Here is a 21,934-nt window from a genome sequence, read left to right as displayed (position 1 = left end):
AAGAAAGGTTGGTAAGAAGACAAGTAGTGCCCGTGATCTTAGCATATTCGTAGAGACACCCAGTCTGTGACTACTTAATGTGTTCAGCATGAGACCACCACCACCACCACCACCACCACCACCAACACCACCAATAATAGCAAGGTTTTCTTAACGCACACCCATTCTCGTGCTCAGCGTGCTCTTAACGCTTTATACAAGAACGAGACATGGACAGTATCCATCCCCTACAGTAGCTAACAACATTTAATTATAACCAATGTGATTTATTAATTACTTATTCAGGCCCACATATTTCTATTCTTAGATCACAGCAGTCTGTGGATTAATAGAGTTGTATTGTAACACTTCGCTACATCAACGATTGTAGAACAATGAAGACATTTTGCACGACAGAATTTTGACCCAGAGGCGGCGTTAGGAACACGGGGGGGGCCTGGGGCCGACCATCCGCGCGGGGCCGGGGTAATCGATGGCTATTGACATCCCTATTGATGTAATGCCAGAAGCACTGATTTATATTCAGTTAGATAGGCTGGATCAATTTCGCGAAATAACCACGAATTTAGTGTTTTAATTGTTGGTAACCTTTCCCACCGTTTGTGACAGTAGCGGTTTTTTCTTAAAGCGAAATAATATGGTGACGATAACTGAATAAACTGCTTGTTATTATAGTCGGGTTAACGTGAAGACATGCGATCAATAATTTGCTTAATTAGAACTTAGAAGTGTTTTCTGAACGTCAATGTTTTTGTCACAACTTGTTTAACACAGCGAGCAATATGTCAGAAGATGACATCGGGGCTGAAGCGCAGGGCCCCTTCCAGAGCGGCCGCCCCACTTGCCACCCCCTAACGCCGCCGCACTCTGACCCATCACACAGTGTGGACCCATCAAAGGCCAGTTTCTCTCAGGAACCTAATTATCATGTGGACAATAGTATGCTGGGCTCTCCCGTCACACAAATTATTTACGCAGGCAAAACATTTTTAAGGTTTTCCGGACACTAATTATTAAACGAAATAAAATTATATTATAAACGAAATAAAATAAATAGGTCTATGGAGCTATGACTACCCACGGCAACAGCCAACTGTTGATGTCTTGTGACACACTATACACACAGACAAGACAAGGGGAGACAGTGTTAAGGGTTCTCAGTGAACGCGGACTGTCGTGCCCGGCTGTGCAATACTCGGCGAGGTGACAGTCGCACACGATGCAAACCCTCAACTATGAAAGAAATAATTTTCGGAAGAATAAAGTCAGTGTCTCTACTGTCTGTTGGTAATAACCCATCCTACTCACCCCTAGAAGAGAAACGAAAACAAGTTCTCAAGCAGAATGTCCATGGCGTCCACATGCCAAGGTGTTGGACACACCGCAAGAGACTGCAAGAGGGCGACTCCCGCACCCACCTTCAGCATCGACAACTCGGAAACACCCAATGGCGTGACGAGAGACAGAGACAGATGCCATGTAGCAGTATGGAAGTCACCACAGTTCAAACCAAAAGAATGCAGAAATACCATGTCTCTCACAAGAAGTTGGAAGGAAGCCATCAGTCACCATGGAAGATCAATGGAAGGCTCACCAAGACCCGACTGTTCAGCCGGTGAACACTGTCACCATGGACGTCGTCTCCACTAGCATTGCTCCTCCCAGCGCGTACCACCTGGGTAGCAGTCTTGTATTTGTATTATTTGTATGTTTAATAAGTCTTTACCTTTGTACTTAGTGAGGAGTAGTTATGTCTTTTTATCGGGGACGAGCAGGGCTGGGAGCTCGAGATCCGTGTGGCGGGATTTCACGTGACTAGGGTGTACCCAGGGTACTGAGGATTCTCCTAAACGATTAATATCAACGTTGGTGAAAAGAATTTCGTCATAACGATCACCTGGAGGTCACTTCTTTTTATCCAATGTTCGTGTTGTGAAAACGAAGGAACATTGTGAGAGTTCGAACTCTAAATGAATTGATATTCTGACTTTCAATATACAGTCCAAACTCATTTTTATTTACACGCTTCTTGTCTCATCTAAACAGAAGAAAGAAATGAATAAATGAAATGGAATATTGGATTAGTAACTGTTGCTGTGGTACACAAGCCTCCCCGGTAACTGAAGTTTGTTAGGTGCGTGTACACGTCCATCACGACACACCGACTCACAGCTTGTACATACATTCTAGACAACAAATGTCTGTAAATTGCAGTGAACATAAGGCCAGACACGTTCGGAAACGCAGTGCTCAAGGAAACGAAGACCGTTAAATCCGGAGTACTTAATTTTCTTATCGACGTGCAAATAATTATAGATAATAAATATATAATTGCTATGCACTGCCTGTCCAAAGAACGATAATAGTTTTTGCAGAAAAAATTACAGAAATTGTAAATATGACAAAGTTATTTTCCAGAAAATTCACAAGTCATTAGGGATGAAGAAAAATCTATCATCGTGTTGAGAAAGCTACATAAAAACGAGTGCAACTTGCATAAAACATTTTTAATGTCGTATCAAAATGAGGTTAAGTATTCTACATGAAAAGGTTAAAATATCACAAAATGTTTAATTTTACCTGTTTTTTTCACAAATTTGTGTGTGTGTGTGTGTGTGTGTGTGTGTGTGTGTGTGTGTGTGTGTGTGTGTGTGTGTGTGTGTGTGTGTGTGTGTGTGTGTGTGTGTGTGTGTGTTTTGGATAGGTGGTGAAGTGAGTTTGACTACAAAATTTATGTGATGCAAAAGGATTTCTTTAGAGGGTGACTACAAGTACCGCCCTGTTCTGCGAGCGATAAACATTGTCTGGTCTCGGTTATTTAAATCTCAACTCTTTCATCTTTGCTCGTCATTGCTAGTTGAGCAAAGCACACGACGAGGCGCAGTGGAGCACAACGACACCAGCATGCAGCACAACATCACCAGCGACAACAGCAGCATTGTGGGAGACAACCACTCGGTGTCTAGTCAAGACTCGTGGATCACTGTATGGAAAGTCGGCAGTCCCTTTATTATCATCTTTGGCACGTTCGGTAACATCATGGTCTTTCTTGTTCTTCAAGACAGAAGTGTCACGCACCACAGCATGGCCGTGTACCTCAGGCTGCTGGCTGTCTCCGATCTCATCAACATCTTTGACAACGTCACGCTCCGGTGGATCCGGTTTCAGTTTGGATTCGATGTGTGGGTTGTCCACGAGGTGATCTGTAAGCTGAGTACTTGGACTTATTATAGCTGTAGCACACTATCTACCTGGACATTGGTCGTCATGGTAACGCAAAGAGCAGTTTCCATAGTTTGGCCTCATAAGGTCAGCAGTTTAAACTCCAAACGTTTGACCTTTGTTGCGGTTATGTCGCTAATTCTATTCTCTACGACGACAAATTCTCTCTTTCTGTATTTCTCTACTATCATCGAGATGAAAGTTGAAGACGTCATTTTGTGGAAGTCGTGCAATGAGAATTACGACGATGAGGTGACGACGACTGTCTTCAAAGTGTGGGTCTGGATTAACACGATGACGTCATCCTGTCTTCCTTTCGCCATCCTCCTGGTCGACGATGTCATCTTGATTAGACGAGTCGTCACGTCAACACGAGAAGCTCGCGATCACCTGGCTGTCGGCAGCATTCAGCAGGTCAAAGTTCGCGAAAAGAAAGCGGTTTCCATGACAGTGACCTTGATCGTCACCTCTCTCACCTTTTTCTTTCTATCCTGTCCATATTGTGTATACACACTTGTCCAAATGCTCCTGATAAATAACGCATTCACGAGCATTTTCGAGATACTGGCTCTGATTTGGAGCATCTGCAGTCTCCTGTGGTACAGCAGCAGCGCCGTCAACTTCTACCTGTACTGCTGGACGGGAACGAGGTTTCGAACGAGGGCGAAGCAGCTTCTGTGTTTGTACAAGACGGAGCGCGGGGCTGCCATCAGTAAGACAGACACAGCGACTGGCCAGGTATCTTTGAAAGACGGGAATGGAGAAACTCTAGAGAACTTCTGAACAGAGAGATAATCTCAGCAAATGTGATAAGGCTTTGTGGGAACACAAGCTTTAGGTCTTAAAAATACCGTTGGCGAAGATTTAAAAAGAAAATCACCAGGTGAGAAGCTGTGATGAATAGAGTGAGTATTAGACAACTCGCATGTGAAGTAATCTGATACACTGTGTACATGTTTTCAACTTGCTGTAATGTATAGTTAATAAATTATTTATAGCCTTATTTCGTATTGTCAAAGAAAGAAGACAAGAAGTGCCAGTGATCTTAACACATTGGTAGAGACACGCAGTCTGTGTCTACTGAACGTGTTCAGTATGAGACTCGCGGCGCTATAACAACAACAATAATAATAATAGCAGCAATATTTTCTTCACGCATACTCATTCTCGTACTCAGCGTGCTCTTAACGTTTGAGACAAGAACGAGACATGGACAGTAGCCATCCCCTACAGTAGTCACGTGGTTAGGCCCTTCAATAGGGAGAGTGCATCAACCGGCTCTCTTTGAATGATGGATGTGTGTGTGACGGAGTTTGCTTACTCACACCATAACTTCAACCACTCGGTTATATATGTATACAGTGGAACCTCGGTTAACCGTTCTGGAAAGTTGTTCGTTATCGGAAATGTTCGTTATACAAAACAATTTTTCCCGTAAGAAATAAAGGAAATAGATTTAATTGGTTCCCAGCCCCTGTTGACTCGCTAATATTTGAAAGTTACAGGCTATGTAGGTATTTGTTGTAATGAGAACAGTTATACTACAACATAAATGGAGTTAAATAAACATAAAATCATTAACAAAAGCATTTTAACATAAGAACTCTTGCCGTTTTGGCTGCGTGGGTGTATGGAGGTGTGGGGAAGGGGTGGAATTCCTGCTTGGATTGCCCCTCCATGAGCACGTGACAATGTAAAATCGGGGGTGACTTCCCTTTTCTGTCTTTGAGGTTGAAGGAAAAAAACGTGTGCAGTGTCTGTTGCTTCTGTCTTTTTGTAAAACGTTTGGGTAATACGCAGTGTTGTCCATAGGAATGTTATTACCATGGGATGGGATGGGATGGGATGAGACAGCACACATTTGTATTTACCATGATAGTCGATACTTGATATTCTTCTGTGTAGTGCGGATGCAGGGAAAGTGACTCTTGTGGTCCTCCTTGATCTGAGTGCGGCCTTCGATGTCATTGATCACTCCACTCTTCTGACTCGTCTCCAGATGGAGGTGGGCATTGGTGGTTCCGCCTTGCAGTGGTTCCATTCCTACCTCAGTGATCGCACACAAAGGGTGATGGTCAATCAAGCTTTTTCAGTGACAGTTCCATTGCTGTGCGGTGTCCCGCAGGGCTCTGTTTTGGGCCCGGTTCTATTTTCTATTTACACATCTCAGCTTGGTCCACTCATTGAGAAGCATAATGTGAACCGTACGATGTTTGCAGATGACACCGAACTCTATTTTTCATTTAGTACTGACAGTGAGTCGGTGCGTGAGGCAGTTTGTGCTGTAGAAGATTGTTGTTTAGAGGTCAAGTCATGGATGCTGAGGAATAAACTCAAGCTTAATGATGAGAAGACAGAGGCGATGCTGTGTGGTTCCAAGCTTAGCCTTAGCAAAGTCTCTCTAGACTCCATCCAAGTGGGTCAAGCTAGAATCCCCCTCTCCAGCTCCGTACGGAACCTTGGACTCTATGTCGACAATCTTCTAACTATGTCTGATCATGTCAGTTCTGTAGTCAAGGCATGTTATTTCCATATCCGCACTCTTGGACGACTCCGACCCAGTCTTAATAAGAAGACTGCAAATGCAGTTGCTGTGTCCCTCATCGGTTCTACATTAGACTATGCCAACAGCTGCCTCTGGGGGATTTCAAAGAGCGAGTTGTCGAGGCTACAGCGAGTGCAAAATACGGCTGCGAGGATAGTGGCAGGAAAGAAAACAACTGACCATATTACTCCTGTACTTCGTGACCTACATTGGCTTCCTGTAGAGAAGCGAATTGAGCATAAATTGTTAACCTTAACCTATGGCTGTCTTCACGACCTTGCGCCTGTCTATCTGCAAGAACTCATTCGCTGTTACCAACCCCAGCGGAACCTTCGTTCAGCAGCACACTTCAGACTTGAACGACCGAGTGTTCAGTCAGGGAATGCTAATAAGAAGACTGCGGGTTTCAGATCCTTCTCCAATGTAGCCCCGCTTTTGTGGAACTCGCTTCCCCTCTCGACCAAGGAGTCTGATAGTATTGGATCTTTCAAGAAAAACCTCAAGACTCACTTGTTTAAACTTTTTTGAAGTTTTCATTTGACCTGCAGTTTGGTGGCTGCTGGGATCACCGCGCATTGAGCGCATCTTTGTGATGCGGATACTAGCGCGCTACAAAACGACATCATCATCATATTGTAAAATAAATTTACGCTGAAATTTGCAGTTGCGTAAGTGCAACAAAATAGAATTCATTCATCATCTGCAGGTGCCATGAGTAGGATTTCGAGTCTAAAGAATAATTTAGGTTTTCCTAGGTTTTTTAAAGGCTCTGTCTACGTTTTCTCAATTTAACGAGCGGTAACACTGTGTCATGGATCTAGTCAGAGTGCTAGGACTGGGCGCGTGTGTAGATGAAAGCGTGCGAATGATGGACGTTCTCTAAATAGAACGTGACAAATGACGTATAGTGACGTAAAAAAAAAATAGTGAGGTAAGAGGGAAAGACGTTAGAAAAGATATGGAAGCAGAAGGACGTTAGAGGGCATTTTTAGAAGAAGAAGGACGCTGGAGAATAGAGAGAAGAAGAGGACGTTAGAGAGTAGATAGAAGAGGAAGAAAGTTAGCGAGTGGAAGAAGAAGAAAGTTAGCGAGCGGAAAGAGAGAGGTGAACGCATTTGCCAAGACAATGCGATTTTCTGATCAGAGATCGAATGTACTAATGTGAAAGGAGAATCGACTGCCAAGACAGTGAGTTTATAGTGTGTGAGGTGTTCGTAGTACTTCGTGGGTGCGGACATTGAAAGAAAAACCATTGTGTTAGAGACCGTTTTGTTTTTATAGTTAGGATCTATTTTTTTTAATTTTTGATCAGTAAACAGACAGACTCGTACAGGCGAATCATTCTTTAATTGGAACGAACGAAAGAACGCGCAATTGTCAGACCCGCTGGTGAGTTGGAGAGAGCAAAAAACAAGAGGCACCGGCGGTGTCGTGACACACTGCCAGACTGGCACATTGCGCATGCGCGCGGCTTGGAGATTTGTAAACACAAAGCTAGTTTTAATCTGGTGTAATCTGTTTCATTGCCGAATTTCATTCTGAACTGCTAATTTCAAATACTTTGTGAAGGCAGGAAGGCAGTCACTTGAAGTCACGTTGTTACTGACTACAGGCTGTGTAAGTGTAACACCACAAAATGGCCGACCACAAATATGAGATCCAAGATCCAACCCTGAATGAGCAGAGTGACAGAAATAGAATGAGAGTGTCAGAATGATACTGAATTGTCATACTTAGATTATACTTTAGAGCAGCGGTTCTCAACCTGTGGGGCGCGACCCCCTGGGGGGTCGCGACGTGCCTACAAGGGGGTCGCGAAGGTGGTCCTTTTTTAAAAGTTTCTTATACCGGTATTAGTGAAATTAGCTTAGATTGTGACCATGAGTAGTGAGGGCGATCAAACTCCAAATCTCTTCTCCCTATTCAAGTACACTGTCTCGGCAATGCAGTGACTTCTCACTTCCAAAACTCAAAACACAATCCCCCTGTCAAACAATTAAGCCTTGATCAGGTGAAGAATGTAATTATTGCCCATGTAAACGGACTGCAAGAAAGGTTTCAGCATTACTTCGCTGAAATTGATGTGACTAAATACGAGTGGATTCGTAATCCATTTCTGGCTGATCCTAGCACAAGCGGGTTGTCCACGCAAGAAGAAGAGCAGCTCATCGACCTTTCGAGTGACCAATCCCTGAAAATGGTCTTCCAAACAACACCAATGCCAACATTCTGGATTAGCGTCAACGGTGAATATCCTCTCCTTTCTGAGAAAGCAATGAAAGTTCTTCTGCCATTTTCAACTTCGTATGTGTGTGAGCAAGGATTTTCAGCATTGGCAGCACTGAAGTCTCAATACAGAAATCGTGTGGACGCAGAGGCTGAGCAGTGAATAGCAGTGGGTACGAACATCGCACACAGGTTCGCTTCTCTATGCAACAGCAAGCAGGCTCAACCTTCTCATTAATCAAAGTGAGTGTCCAATAAAATAATATTTAGTAGCACCACACAATTTGCTTTAGTAAAATTTCATTAACAGTTATACTTCTTGCAGATACGAACTTTGTTCTTCCGTTGTTCATTTCTACGACGCGGCGTTCGAGGTTAGCTAAGGCTTCCCCCCCCCCCCCGCGCTCTTCCACCAACCTAGCTGGCTAAGGGGGGTCGCGGACGTACCGGTGTTCGTCAGGGGGGTCGCCACAAGTAAAAGGTTGAGAACCGCTGCTTTAGAGTGTTAAAGTTAATAAATTTTGTCGTTTTGCATGTCTCTTTGTACATGTAGTCCTATTCAGTAGACACTATACCTAAACTTTCATAAATTTAGTGATTTTATTGGAACTGTATTCCATATTAATATTATATAATGGAAATCCCGTGGGATGGGATGGGATAGAAAAATATGTGCAATGGACAACCCTGGTAATACGACATCACATTATCATTGAACATGTTTAGGTTGCTATTGCCTATCGCAGTGCCATTACCTCACTACTATTGCGTTTAATCTTCTTTAGAGCCATGATCGAGGATTATCTTATTAAAATAAAACACTAAATCACTAAATAAGAAGGATTAGACATTCCTAGAAAGTACTGTCACTATGGCATTGCAGATAGCACTCACTAGTCACCACTAGTCAATGCCTGCTAGAGCTCGGACATGCGCAGTCACTACTAGATGACACGAGTGTCGGCATTTCATCATCATCACTGACTAATGAGTCCTGGCCCTGCCGTCAGCAGTTGATCACGAGAAAGAGCGAGAGCTAGCGAGACAATACAAGCGTGACGTCAGGATTCCGATCAGATCAGAAACAGTGAGACGTGTCAGTGCAGTGACATGCTGCAGTACGTCACTCTTGTATCATGAAAGACAATAAAAAACCACGATGTTTCCCAACAAACAATAAGCCCAGAGGTTATTGATAATTCAAATTACCACCCACTCATTACCGATATTACATACTGGTGACTACTAATTATCGATGGTAGATAAAAGTGACGTTAGTTACCTTTAACGTTGGGCAGTGAATTCACGTGTCCGTTCGCCATCATACAAAGCGTGTTGATGTTGATGTTACCATCTAATATAGGTGATCTTATTTATTACATCTCGGTCTAAATTTTGAGTCACATTTTAATTGAAGAAATAGTTTAAATTATTATTAAAGCCTAATTAAAGTATCAACAAACAGTTTTTGTATTTTACAAATCGCGGTGCGTGACGTGGAACACAGGGACTAGAAAGTCTGTTGACAATGAGTTCCATGTCACTGTTCTTTCACTAACAACCCCGTGTTTCTTTGTAACGGTAAGTACACGTCAGTGGCAGCAACTGTTCGCTGGCAGATGGCGCCCTCCCTCAGCCTCCTTCTCGTGGATGCTCCACGTGTGCACGCAGACACACGGACGAGACCGTAAACTAAGAGGGTGGCGGCCCGCGACATGTTGACAGCGACACAAACCGTAACAAACATAAATCTCTCACGGCAGTCGTCTGTAAAAACAATTATTCCATTCCTTTATCGAAATACTAGATAAGAAAATTACACTTGACGACAACCGATAATAATCTCTGAAGATCAAAGGAAAGCTACGCCTTCTCGAAAATCTGTCAGTGGAAACCAAGCGACCTGTCCATCCCACTGCCGCACGTCTTCTGACACCAGAGACATTTAATAGAATTAATTTAATAAAAACTGTTCACGATGTGTGTGTCGCTTTTTTCTCCTAAATAAATACTTTAATTAAAAGGATATGCGACTCCAGTCCCAGCAGACTTTGTATGTGTAAGTGAAAGAAATAACAACTAAACTTTTTTGTGTTTGTGTGCTTGCTGACGTTAACACCTGATATTGTAACAGCAAAATTGTTGGATTATTTTTTTTTTACCATCGCAAAATGCACGTGAAGCACTCGAGCAGCATCTCACCCGTTATTTCTGTGAGGTCAGGAATGTTGCCTATATATTTAGGTATGTGTGAATATTGTTGTGTGTGTGTGTGTGAGGGTGTTGGTGAAAATATTTTTTTGGCGTTCGTAGTGACATCATAAAACCTTGTGTATATAAGAGATGAGTTCGCCTGTCGATGACTGATAACGAGAGCGTTTCAGACAACAAAAATCTTGGAAAAGAAATTTTATTCATCAGCCTCCTCTGACCACGCACTGCTAGAGAACAACATCGAAGACCCGCTCGCCATGGACAACACCACAGAGCCTCCCCCTGTGACACACACCAGCCCGCCGCCGGTTGACATGACGTCACATCCTCTCTTTAAAGCAGGCTTCATGTTCTGGAAAATAAGTCCTGTAAGCGTTGCTATGGGCACGTATGGCAATATCGCAGTCTTTCTTGTTTTCTATGAACAGAAGTGTGCGAGGTCCAGCATGTCGGTGTCCTTCATGACCCTGGCGGTGACAGATTTAATTGGTATTTACTTCAACCTCGTCCCCCGGTGTGCCAGCCTCGGCTTCAACTTTGACATTAAAGGAGTTCACGACCTTATATGTAAACTGTTTTTCTGGATAAGTTATAGTTCTAGCACCATGTCCACATGGCTACTGGTCGTCATGGTGACACAACGAACTCTCTTTGTTGTATGGCATCATAAGACCAACAGTTTGTTCTTGAAGATTCCGAACATCCTCGTTCTTGTAATCCTGATAACATTTTCTTTCTCAACGAATGGACTGTTCTTGGTTTTCCCAAGTGTGGTGACCCTGAAGGTCAGCAACAATTCGGTGATAACTTCGTGCAATTTTAATTATCAGGACGAGTTCTCGATCGCTGTTTACAAGATCTGGTTTGGGCTGGATACCATCACGTCCTCATTTCTGCCTTTCATCATTCTTCTCATCGATAACATCCTTTTGATCAGACACGTCAGACGATCGACGAGAGAGGCTCGGCTTCGCCTGGCTGTCGGCAGCCAACAGCAGATCAAGGTTCGTGAGCAGAAAGTCATGTCCATGACCGTGACCTTAATCACGACCTCACTGACCTTCTTCTTCATGACCTTTCCTTACTATGTCGTGGAGAGTCTGTCGATGCTCATGACCGACATTTTATTCTCGGATGTCGGCGCGTTTCAGATATATGGTTTCGCGTGGAACATCTGCACCTTCTTGTGGTGTTCACACCACTCCGTGAACTTTTACCTCTACTGTCTAACGGGATCGCGGTTTCGAGTGAGAGCTCGCCACGTTTTGTTCCCGTGCAAAAGTCGCTCTGCCATTACACATTCGATTCCAGCTACAGGGACATCCTGCAGGGAGCAGCCAGCTAAACGTAGTGATGGGGATTTTAGTGAGGAATTTCAAGCCTGTACATCCGGAATCTCCCCCAAATCACAAACGGTCACTGGAGCGTTTAATCTCTGAGTTGTTACAATCCGCAGTTCCCTCGCCCATAGTTTGTGATATTTAGCCTATAATGCTGATATATTTAAGAATATTTATTATCCATAAAACAATTTTTAATATCTAGAAGAAAGCCGTACGTCTGGGCCCCAGCGTCTGAGGCCGGAAGCAGCGACTTCGACAGTCACGTGGTGCACAGCATCCTGCTGACTCACCCGGAAAATTGAGGTTTGGAGAAGGAAAGATGACAAAAGAGAGGAGATTGTTGTCGTCATGACAAATAAAAAGAACATGGTATACTGACAGCTAACAAAGGGAGGATCTAGTAAAAACTTCATCTCTAATATCTCACAAAACGCGACCTCTGACCCCTCACACAGTGTGGACCCATCAATTGCCACTTTCTCTCAGGAACCTGATTATCATGTGGACAATAGTATGCTGGGCTCTCCCGTCACACAAATTATTTACACAGACAAAAGATTTGTAAGGTTTTCCGGACACTAATTATTAAACAAAATAAAATTATATTATAAACGAAATAAAATAAATAGGTCTATGGAGCTATGACTACCCACGGCAACAGCTAAATGTTGATGGCTTGTGACACACAATACACAGACAAGACAAGGGGAGACAGTGTCGAAGGTTCTCAGGGAACGCGAACTGTCGTGCCCGGCGGTGCAATACTCGGCGAGGTGACAGTCGCACACGTCGCTCACGCAGTGCAGTGTCAGGCGCGTGATGGTATCATCGCTCACTCGCCCTCGACACGCCTCGATGATGTCAGAGGTCGACCACAGAGCCCGAGGCAGTCTCGTGCGCGCGGAGTGGATGAGTGGGCGTGGCCATCACGGACCGTACACACACACACAGATTCTAGAGAAAGTCGACAGAGAGAAGTGTAGACTGGCGAAGCTCACCTCACGTAAGTGGGCGACTTGACTTCAAGTGATGAAGCTGTGAGCGAGGGGGCGGGGCGATTGCACGCAATAAGAGTCAAGGTAAACGACGGGCCATCGAGCATCTTCACAGACCGAGGCGCTGCTGATAAGGGAGAGAACTTTCATCGTGGGAGATAAGGTGCATCGCCGTTCCTCACTCTCGTTACTTCTCGGACGTGTATGGTTGGACTGCTGTCTGTCTGCCGAGAAGTTCTCCGCTGTTAGTCTCGGCGAGCCTAAAGCAGGAATGTGACTAAACCGGAAGTTTTGTACACACTAGCCTCGTTCTAATAGTTAATCTGAAACCTGGCAAAACCGGATGCTTTGTACACACTTACTTTGTACTCGTTCGAGTAGTTCACTGGAAAAAAAAATCGTCTACAAGCTGTCCGTTAATACAAATTCGTGCAATACAGTTCACATGCCAGACAGTTGAAGCGCTAGTCACTGCTATAATTAGAAGCTAACCCTGGTGCTGACTTTTTAAAAGAACGGTTTCGTGTATTACAGGACACTAAAAGTTGTTTTAATGTATGACAATGACAATGACCAACTTTATTTGCACCAATAGACAATTGGAACATGGGAAGGTGCTCTGGTCGCTACAGTAACAGTTAGAAATTAAAGTTCGTTACAAGGTGCAGCGTTGAAAGGGTGAAATGACTCTGTGGGATGACACTGTGAAGGATGACACTGTGAGAAGACACTGTGTGAGACATTCCATGTTAGACATCTCATTGTTTGGCTTTGTTGAACTTCTGCAGAGGCAGAAGCAGAGAAAGTGAAAGCAGGCGCGGCGTGTCACAAGCTAACACCGTCTCACGCCATGAAACACTTCTACAAACATCTCAGTGTGACAACACAACAGTCTCACAACGAAGCAGCCAACTGCTGTGAAGCTGTAAGCACGACGTCATCCTCGTGTGAGTCGCTCCCCTTGCATGACGTCAGCCTTGTAGACCTTCAGTAAGAATCAGAGCAGAAAAACAAATATGGCCGCGGTTTTACACAAACGTAAGTAAACATCTCTACTATCTACAATCGCGAATTGATAGAACTTTGTGTGATATTGCAATATAAATTAAGAAAACGCCATCAAGAACATAGACAAATATAGGAAAATATGCCACAACTACCATATACCCTGGTGCCAGACTATATCGAAAGCTTTCTTAAAGTCGTTGAAGTCATGTTAGAGATACTTGCGATGCTTTAAATCCAGCCTCAGTTTCCTCCTACTGACCGCCGTTAGTGAAAGTCTTGATTAATTAAGGGTCTAACTATTATCGACCCCAGCCATCTCTTCATCGGTCTGACAGCATCTCTTCTCAATCCAACTTCACTTCGCTGCCTTCATCCCTTTTCTGACCTGTTAGCACGCTGACCTTCCCATACTCTACCTCCCTCTCTAAAGCCCTCCCACGGTGATAAAGTTCAAGAAACTTTCCTTTAGAGTTTGAACTCTGGAATCCATTGTTACGCTGCACCAGAAAAGACTAATAATAACAATAATGACATGAAAATCGCTTGTTCATCTGAAAGAGGCAGCATTTGATAGAAGAGAGGGCTTAATTCGGCGGATACAAAATACCTGTTGTGAAATTCTTTCGTCGAGCATCCAGCAATACTTACTCTTTGAGGCACTGACCTCTTACCGTTACACAAGACACTAAAAGACCTCGATGATACACGTGATGATACACTTATCGCCATCATCACTTTTATCACGGCCCCTGTCTCTTTCACCATCACCAGTATCACTCTCACTAATCAGAGACTAGCAGTAGCAGGGGAGAAAAGTGTAAATAATGACAACCAATAGCAGGAGCAGGGGAGACTAGTGTGAATAACGAGAGACTATCAGGAGCAGGGGAGACTAGTGTGAATAACGAGAGACTATCAGGAGCAGGGGAGATTAGTGTGCACAATGGGAGACTAGCAGGAGCAGGGGAGACTACTGTGAATAATGAGAGACTGTAGCAGGGGAGATAAGTGTGATACTAGAGCAAGGGCGCGGTCTGTCTCCTCCATGACTTTGCCTCACTTGTTTCTACCTTCACCTTGTTCATGCCAGTTTTTCAAAATAAACAATGTCGTTTTGTAGTCATGCCATCATTGCTCATTACCTGCCTTACCCTTAATTAATCAGTCGGTTAATCAGCGTCGGGGAGGGGAGATGTGGCAAGTGCCGAGACCGGAAGCTGTCTTCCCAGCACGGAGCTAGTTACCAACCTGTTTGTATGACGCATATTTTTAACAGTTTACAGTGGAACCTCTGCTAGCGAACGCCTTTGATAGCAAAAATTTCGGATAACAACCAAAAATTTCGTTAAAAATTTGCACCGGATACAGAGCAAAATTCGGATGCCGAACAGCCACGTCACCCACACGTGACCGACCAGCATCTCAGACCAACATTCACTTGCGCTCGAGATACAGTTACGATCGCTTGTTTGTTATCTGTGAGCATCCTTCTGATTTAGTTATTTTTGTGCTTTATTTTAATAATATAACTCTCAATCATGGCTCCAAAGAAGATTAAGAGCAATAGTAGCAAGGTAATGACAAGGAAGCGGCCAACAATTGAACTGAATTGAAAAAGGAAATGATTGAAAGTATGAAGGAGGCATGCGTGTGTCGGATATCGCCGCCAAATAAATCATGTCGCAGACGACATTCTCGACGATTTGAAAGCAAAAGGAGCAACCTTACGTTTCGAAAAGATTAGTAGATGTACTTTAACAAAGCAAAGGCCTCAAATAATGGAAGAAGTAGAAACGTTGTTGCTTGTGTATATAAACGAGAAACAGAAGAGGCCTCCACAGCGTCACAAGACATGGGGAGGCAGCGAGTTCCCACAAGGCAGGGCCGAGAAGTTCGGTCAAGAATTCAGAAAAATCATAGAAGGAAGTTACATCCCACAACAGGAACCAATTAAATCTATTTCCTTTATTTCTTATGGGGAAAATTGAGGTCCACTTTCCAGTCCGGATTGAGGTCGTTAGCCGAGGTCGCATTGTATTTGAATTCTTGTAATTTTATGTCGATTCTTCTTAATAATTTCTTTTCTAACACGAGCAAATGACACTAGGAATGACCCTAGGAGCAAACGACCCTAGGAATGATCATAGAAAGACCCCAAGACCATTTCGCCCCTACCATTTCGTCCCACACCAAAAGTCCAATTCTTTCCACGTATGGTCCATTTTGTACGAAGACAAAAACGTCAGATCGTCCCAAGCCCAAAAGAAGAATCGATCACCGATGTTACTAGTAGTTATTAACATCAAATATTACGAAAAAAACCCCAAACAAATCCATAAGCTGTTGGAACTATAGATACCCAAGCTCACCCGCCTATTTTAAACAGAGCCATGCGAATAAGTTTACCCACCATTTTACTTAACAAAAACGGACGCTTGGACAAGTGATTTTTCTCTTTAGACTATCTTTTAAATTAAAGACTGTTATTATCTTATTGTAAACTTGTATTTGACTACTTTTTCTTTTTTAACTTTATTATTATTTGCTGATCACGCACTCATTTAGCTCGAAGCACGTCACACTACAGCAGTTTACCGACGTCAGTCTCGTTAATTGTACAAAATGTTGAATGCGATATTTAAATCCATAGTATGAATAATTTGTAGTCACGAAATGATCGGCCCCCGTTGTTTCCTATGTCGTCGCTTCTTTGGTCGTCATCTAACTGTCTCTGCAACATCGCGGCGCCACCGTACAGCGACTCTCTTCCCAAACCCAGACTGGGATGGCGATCGAGATGACAAGTGGCTGTCAGTCTACTACTTGGACAGTCCTAGCTCCTTAGCTTACCATAGTCAGAAAAACACTTGCAGCGAGAACATCATACCGTGACTAAAGTTTGACTCCTGAGATAGGTCATGGCTATGAGGGGTATAGTTTCAATGTTTATGTTTTTCTGGCTATGTTTATTGAAATTATGTGACATGAAGCCTCCATAAATGTAGTGAAAATATAACTGCTGATCTGTTTCTTATGCAATTACATTGTTAGTGTGACCTCCACGTGCAGCAGATGACACAAATGCACTAGTAGAATGAAACAAATAATGTAAAATGGTATAACTCGACTGACTTTTGTTTTAATAAGCACCGTGAAATCACAATATCATCATCTTACTCCCACCTGAAGTACTGCAGCCTGTGTGAACTGCATTTTACATCTCGGGCCAGAGTTACTTTTCTCAGCAGGCATGTGCCTGGGTCCTTTTACTGACAGATAACGGCCGTCACAGGGGGCAACGTCCCGCCCCTTGTCCCACAATGTTTAAAAATAATTGTACTATTGTTACGTCAGTCAACTCTCTACGGCTGCTGCTCGAAATAGAAACATCTGACCTTTAACACAAGTTCACGTAGTCATGGTGCGGCTGCTGTCAATCAGTCACAAATGACGTCATTTAATGCCTTTATCTTGACGTCATAATCTGATGGCGTCATCACTACAAAGTAGTCATTGTTCGCGTGAACCACTGGGCGTCACTCAGCCAGATCCCGTTGTCAAGGTTACGCGCGTGTAAAAAGTCGACACGTGACAGAGTTTCATGACAAAGTCTTTCAGGTTTAAACGAAATTTATTTATTTCTGTAAATTTGCTTGTGTTATCGAGATTCTTAGCAGATATTTAACAAAATTAGCGTTCCGACCTTTCTCCACGCATGACTTACGTCGTCTACTACACAACAGCGATTATCTCGGTGATCAAAGTTTCTGTGATTTCGGGACAGAAGTCGCGTTGTTTTTTTTTTTGCAGGAATATGTTGACAAATACATTATTTTGTAGAAATTTGTTACGTGAAAAGTTTTAGTGCGTTCAGAATGTTAGAAACCTCATAGAGGGAACAGAATATATTATTGTCAAAAGTGACCCCTCCTCCTCGACAGTACATTTTTGCCTTCTTTGGTGGTTACCCAATTCCCGCATTTACAAAAAAAAAAAAAAAGAACAAACATGTAAACAACAACACACAAGGCCAGTATTACCATATGTATCTACTGAAACGTTTATTCATCCACTTATAAAGTTTCACGTTCAACAAAGCCAAAATAAAGATCTTGTAAGCAATATAAGTCCGACGGTATGACAGAGGCAAACTTTTGTCACAATGTCATATCTCATAATAGCTCATAATGCCATTTTCTTGAAAAAAAACTTTTTTATTTGCGACTGTCTTTGTCACCTTGGCAGTCTAGCCACAAGAGGATTGCGGGTAGCCGGCCACCCGATTGTATAAGAACAAAACTGACGCCACTACAAGCGTGGGCTCGAGAAATGGCAGAGACGGGTAGGGAGTACCCGATCCACGACGAACCTAAAACTAAATAACTAGCGAGTGTCAAACTGTCAAAACAAAGTTTAGACTAAATTGACAGACAGCATTAAGTGACCAAAGTACACCCGTCACCTCCATCGCCCAGCTCAGCGTGCCCGAGACGAGAAATGAACTCAGGGCAGCCAACCTTCACTGTATTGGTGACAGGCGCTAACAGCGCTAACCGTTGCGCCACCGGATCGCTATTACCCCCATCAGCCAAGTCTATGCATAAAAAAGTAATAAGTAAAAAGTAAAAAAAAAAAATAGTTCATAATAAAATTATGACAAAATCTTTAATTGAAAAAAAATTGTTTAAACACGACTCACATTTATTTGCCATTGTAAGATTTATTTTCTGCACGCGAACTGACTAGCGGGCAATTTTGTTTCAGAAGGTGGTGGCTAAACTTTTTCTCATGGTTCTGCTTAAAATAAGCTGATGAGCTATAGATCTATAGATCGAACAGCCTATGGCTCTTTTGGTAATATTTGACATGATTAGTTTCATCGGTGATCGATTCGTCTTATGGGCGTGCGACAGCTCGACTTTTCTGCCTTGGGACGAAAGGGACCTACGTGGGACGAATTGACTTTTGGTGTGGGACGAAACGGTAGGGGCGACATGGTGTTGGGGCGAAATGACCAGTCTCTCTAGGAACGACTCTGGGAAAAACAGATTACCCGAGGAGCGACCTAACGAGTAATTATGCGAACCGTTAAGGTGTTGGATGACAAGCGATCTTTAACTAATATTGCTGGCCTGAGAAAAATAAAAAAGGCGCTGCTACCCGTCTTCGAGAGCCAGCGTCTTTTCTTAGATTTTTGTGATCGATGTTTGTATTTATGGAACACCAGTACTCAAGGATTGCAATTAATTGTGTCGTAAGCCTCACGTGTGACCGTTGTTCGAAATTGACATTGTTTGCACCGAACTAATTGCTAATTTTCTTCAGATCCGCCTGACTATTCACTGGGTGGGTGGGGGAGCTGCTCTTACACTGTGCATAGTTAGAAGTACTATGTAATTATAAAAAATAAATAGTGTAAATGTGTTTGTATGTTTATGTAGTGATTGCTGTAACATGCCTTGTCATAATAAACGCTTGGAGAGGCAGACAGACTTATCTTTGTGCAGGACGAATGAACGCACTAATGTCTGTACAGCTGCGTGAGTGTTTGGAGCACGTGACCTTCTCTGACAATTACATGTCAATCAATCAGTCACTCAATCAATCATTTAGTCTATCAGTGAACCATTCAGTCAATCATTCTATCCTATTTACTTTTCCCGAGCGCAGAATTAGCGAGAATAAAGAATAGAGAATGTTTGAGACATAGCAACACACCTCGCCACGTGGGCAACTGTGTCACATCGTATATCGGTCGAAAGGTCATGACGCGAATTTTCAAACAAAGGCTGTGTCAGAACCCATAGAAGGCCCCACGCTATGATACAAGCTCTTTTCTAGACGACACAAAGGGTCGGAAACTTCCTTATATGGACGCATGCGTAACATACTTTGCATATAGCCAATCAGAATTCACTAATGCCGACCTAGACGGTCATAGGTCACACGAACACGCTTCGGCTGTGCTCGGGTATCCCGCAATGCAGCTGTCATGGCCTCCGGATGTAAACAAAAAGCGACAGCAAGTCAAAGCTAGTTCTGGGATATTTTCTTTTCTAAGACATTAACGTTGATATTAAATGTTTATTGCGCCTGTCAGACGCTCATTTCTTCTCACAATACCACGTGCGAAAAAATAAAAACCACGAGGACATTCTTAGACCGTCGTAGCAGCTAAAAAAAGTAACTTAGTGAACCGAATTCGGCTGTCGAAAACACCATCAGTCATGTGGTAAGCGAGCTGAAAATAAAGCGAAGTTTTCATTTCTGCTGCAAATCTCGGTAGTAATCAGGACTAAATGTGAACATTTACACATTTGAGTCAACTTGCAATGCTAGTTATTTATGTACTTTGTCAGGAATGTAGGGAAACAGAGCTTACATCATTTGCACAGAAAACAAAGGTTGGGTGGGGGTTGGATGGTCTTACTCCAACCAAATGTAACAAACAGAATGTGAAGACAATTATGTGTAACATTCCTAACAAACAATGAAAACTGCTATCTAGTCAAGTTTGTAGCCATTCAGTGTCTAGAGAGCACATCATTGTCAGCCCCCTAAAAGGCCAGACAGCTATAGTGCTTTTCCCAGAAATCTTTGACAGAAAATAAGATAACCCCTAGCCACAAAAATCAAACATCTTTAATCCATGTGACTACAGAGGTAATTCATAAAATAATCCTAGCATACAGAGGAACAGAACATGAGCAGCTGGCCAAATTCTGGTGCACAATGATGTATCTCTAGATTTCATGAATAGGTTATTCTTATTCCTATTCGCCCCCACTGGAGCATAGGGCTGCAAGAATTGGTTATACTCCCCTATAAGCTTTTGAAATAATTTCTTTAATTGATGTTCATCCCATCACCCTGCAACTGAAGGCTAAGAAAGATGAGAGTGTTTCCTACTAATGCTGCTACTTCAGTAGATGCTCGCAAAAATTGGAAGCAATATGTGACATCATCACTAAATGTTAGATAGCAAAAGACCAAAGATGGCAAAAACCATGAAGCTAGTGGACACTGAACTTCTATATAACTAACTAAACTTATAACTGTGTTGCTCAATGTTTGCAAACACCATTGTTTTTATTACTGTGTACTTCTCTGAAGCCTGGTCAGCAGTTGGGTACACAACACAACCATGTTGACTTTTCTAAAAGTGAATAAAATAATTAATTTTATTAGTTATGTTAAAGTTATATGTAGTAACACATTGAAAGATTGTTATATTTTTCATTCAACAGGTAAATTACATGAAAGGCTTAGATAAAACAAAGGTACTAAGCTTGAACTTTCTGATCTCACTTTTTCCGTTCCTTTGTTTTTGTTACAGTTTGTTTACTTAAAATCCCTATAACTTAATATTGACATGTGATACAGGCCTAAAATTTGAATGAAGTTTTCTTTATACATATTAAAACATTTCAGGGAGAGGTTTTTTAAAAAAATTAGTGGTTTAGTAGTTACTAATCTTTCACTTTGTTTTACCTCGCCTTTTCAGTTTCTTGTTTTAGTAAGCTTGTTTACTTCAAAAGCTTATAACTTTATATTGACATGTGATACAGACCTAAAATTTGGTTGAAATTTTCTTTATTCACATTGAAACATTTGCATGAGAACTTTTTAAAAAAATATTGAGTAGTTTAGTAGTTACTAAGCTTTCAATTTTTCTGTCATCGTTTTCTCAGTTTCTTGTTTTGGTTAGAGACTGTTTACTTCAAAAGCTTATAACTTCTTATTGACAAGAGATATAGACCTGCAATTTGGTTGAGCTTCTCTTCATACAAATTTAAACATTTGTAGGAGAGCTTTTCAAGAAATATTTAGTATTTTGGTAGTTATACCGTTTTAAATCAAAATTTCTTAAAATTTAACACAGTGTTTTAAAAAAAAATTCATAAAAAAAACTAAGCCGATTTTGCAAACTCCCCGGCCTACGTTTGTAGATCTTACCTTTAGGTAACTATTTCAAACAGAATTTTAAGTCTACTCACAAAATTGACGAAGTTATAAGCTTTTCAAAATGTTTGCTTGTGCGCCATTTTGGATTGTTTCCATGGCAACCGATAGCGCGATGAGTGCAGTAAAACCATTTTTTGAAACTTCATTCAAGGGTTAAATAGCTGATACAAAAAAAATCCACGCTATCCCATGAAACAAAAAACTTTTTTTTTCGACCGGTGTCTAAATTTTCGCTGAAATTTGCAGTTGCGTAAGTGCAACAAAATAGAATTCATTCATCATCTGCAGGTGCAATGAGTAGGATTTCGAGTCGAAAGAATAATTTAGGTTTTCCCAGGTTTTTTAAAGGCTCTGTCTAGGTTTTATCAATTTAACGAGCGGTAACACTGCCAGACTGGCACATTGCGCATGCGCGC

This window comes from Pomacea canaliculata, linkage group LG14, assembly GCF_003073045.1.
Source record: "Pomacea canaliculata isolate SZHN2017 linkage group LG14, ASM307304v1, whole genome shotgun sequence".
In the NCBI taxonomy this organism is placed as follows: domain Eukaryota; kingdom Metazoa; phylum Mollusca; class Gastropoda; order Architaenioglossa; family Ampullariidae; genus Pomacea; species Pomacea canaliculata.
The sequence above is the reverse complement of the archived record's forward strand: the minus strand, read 5'-3'. Positions refer to the sequence as shown.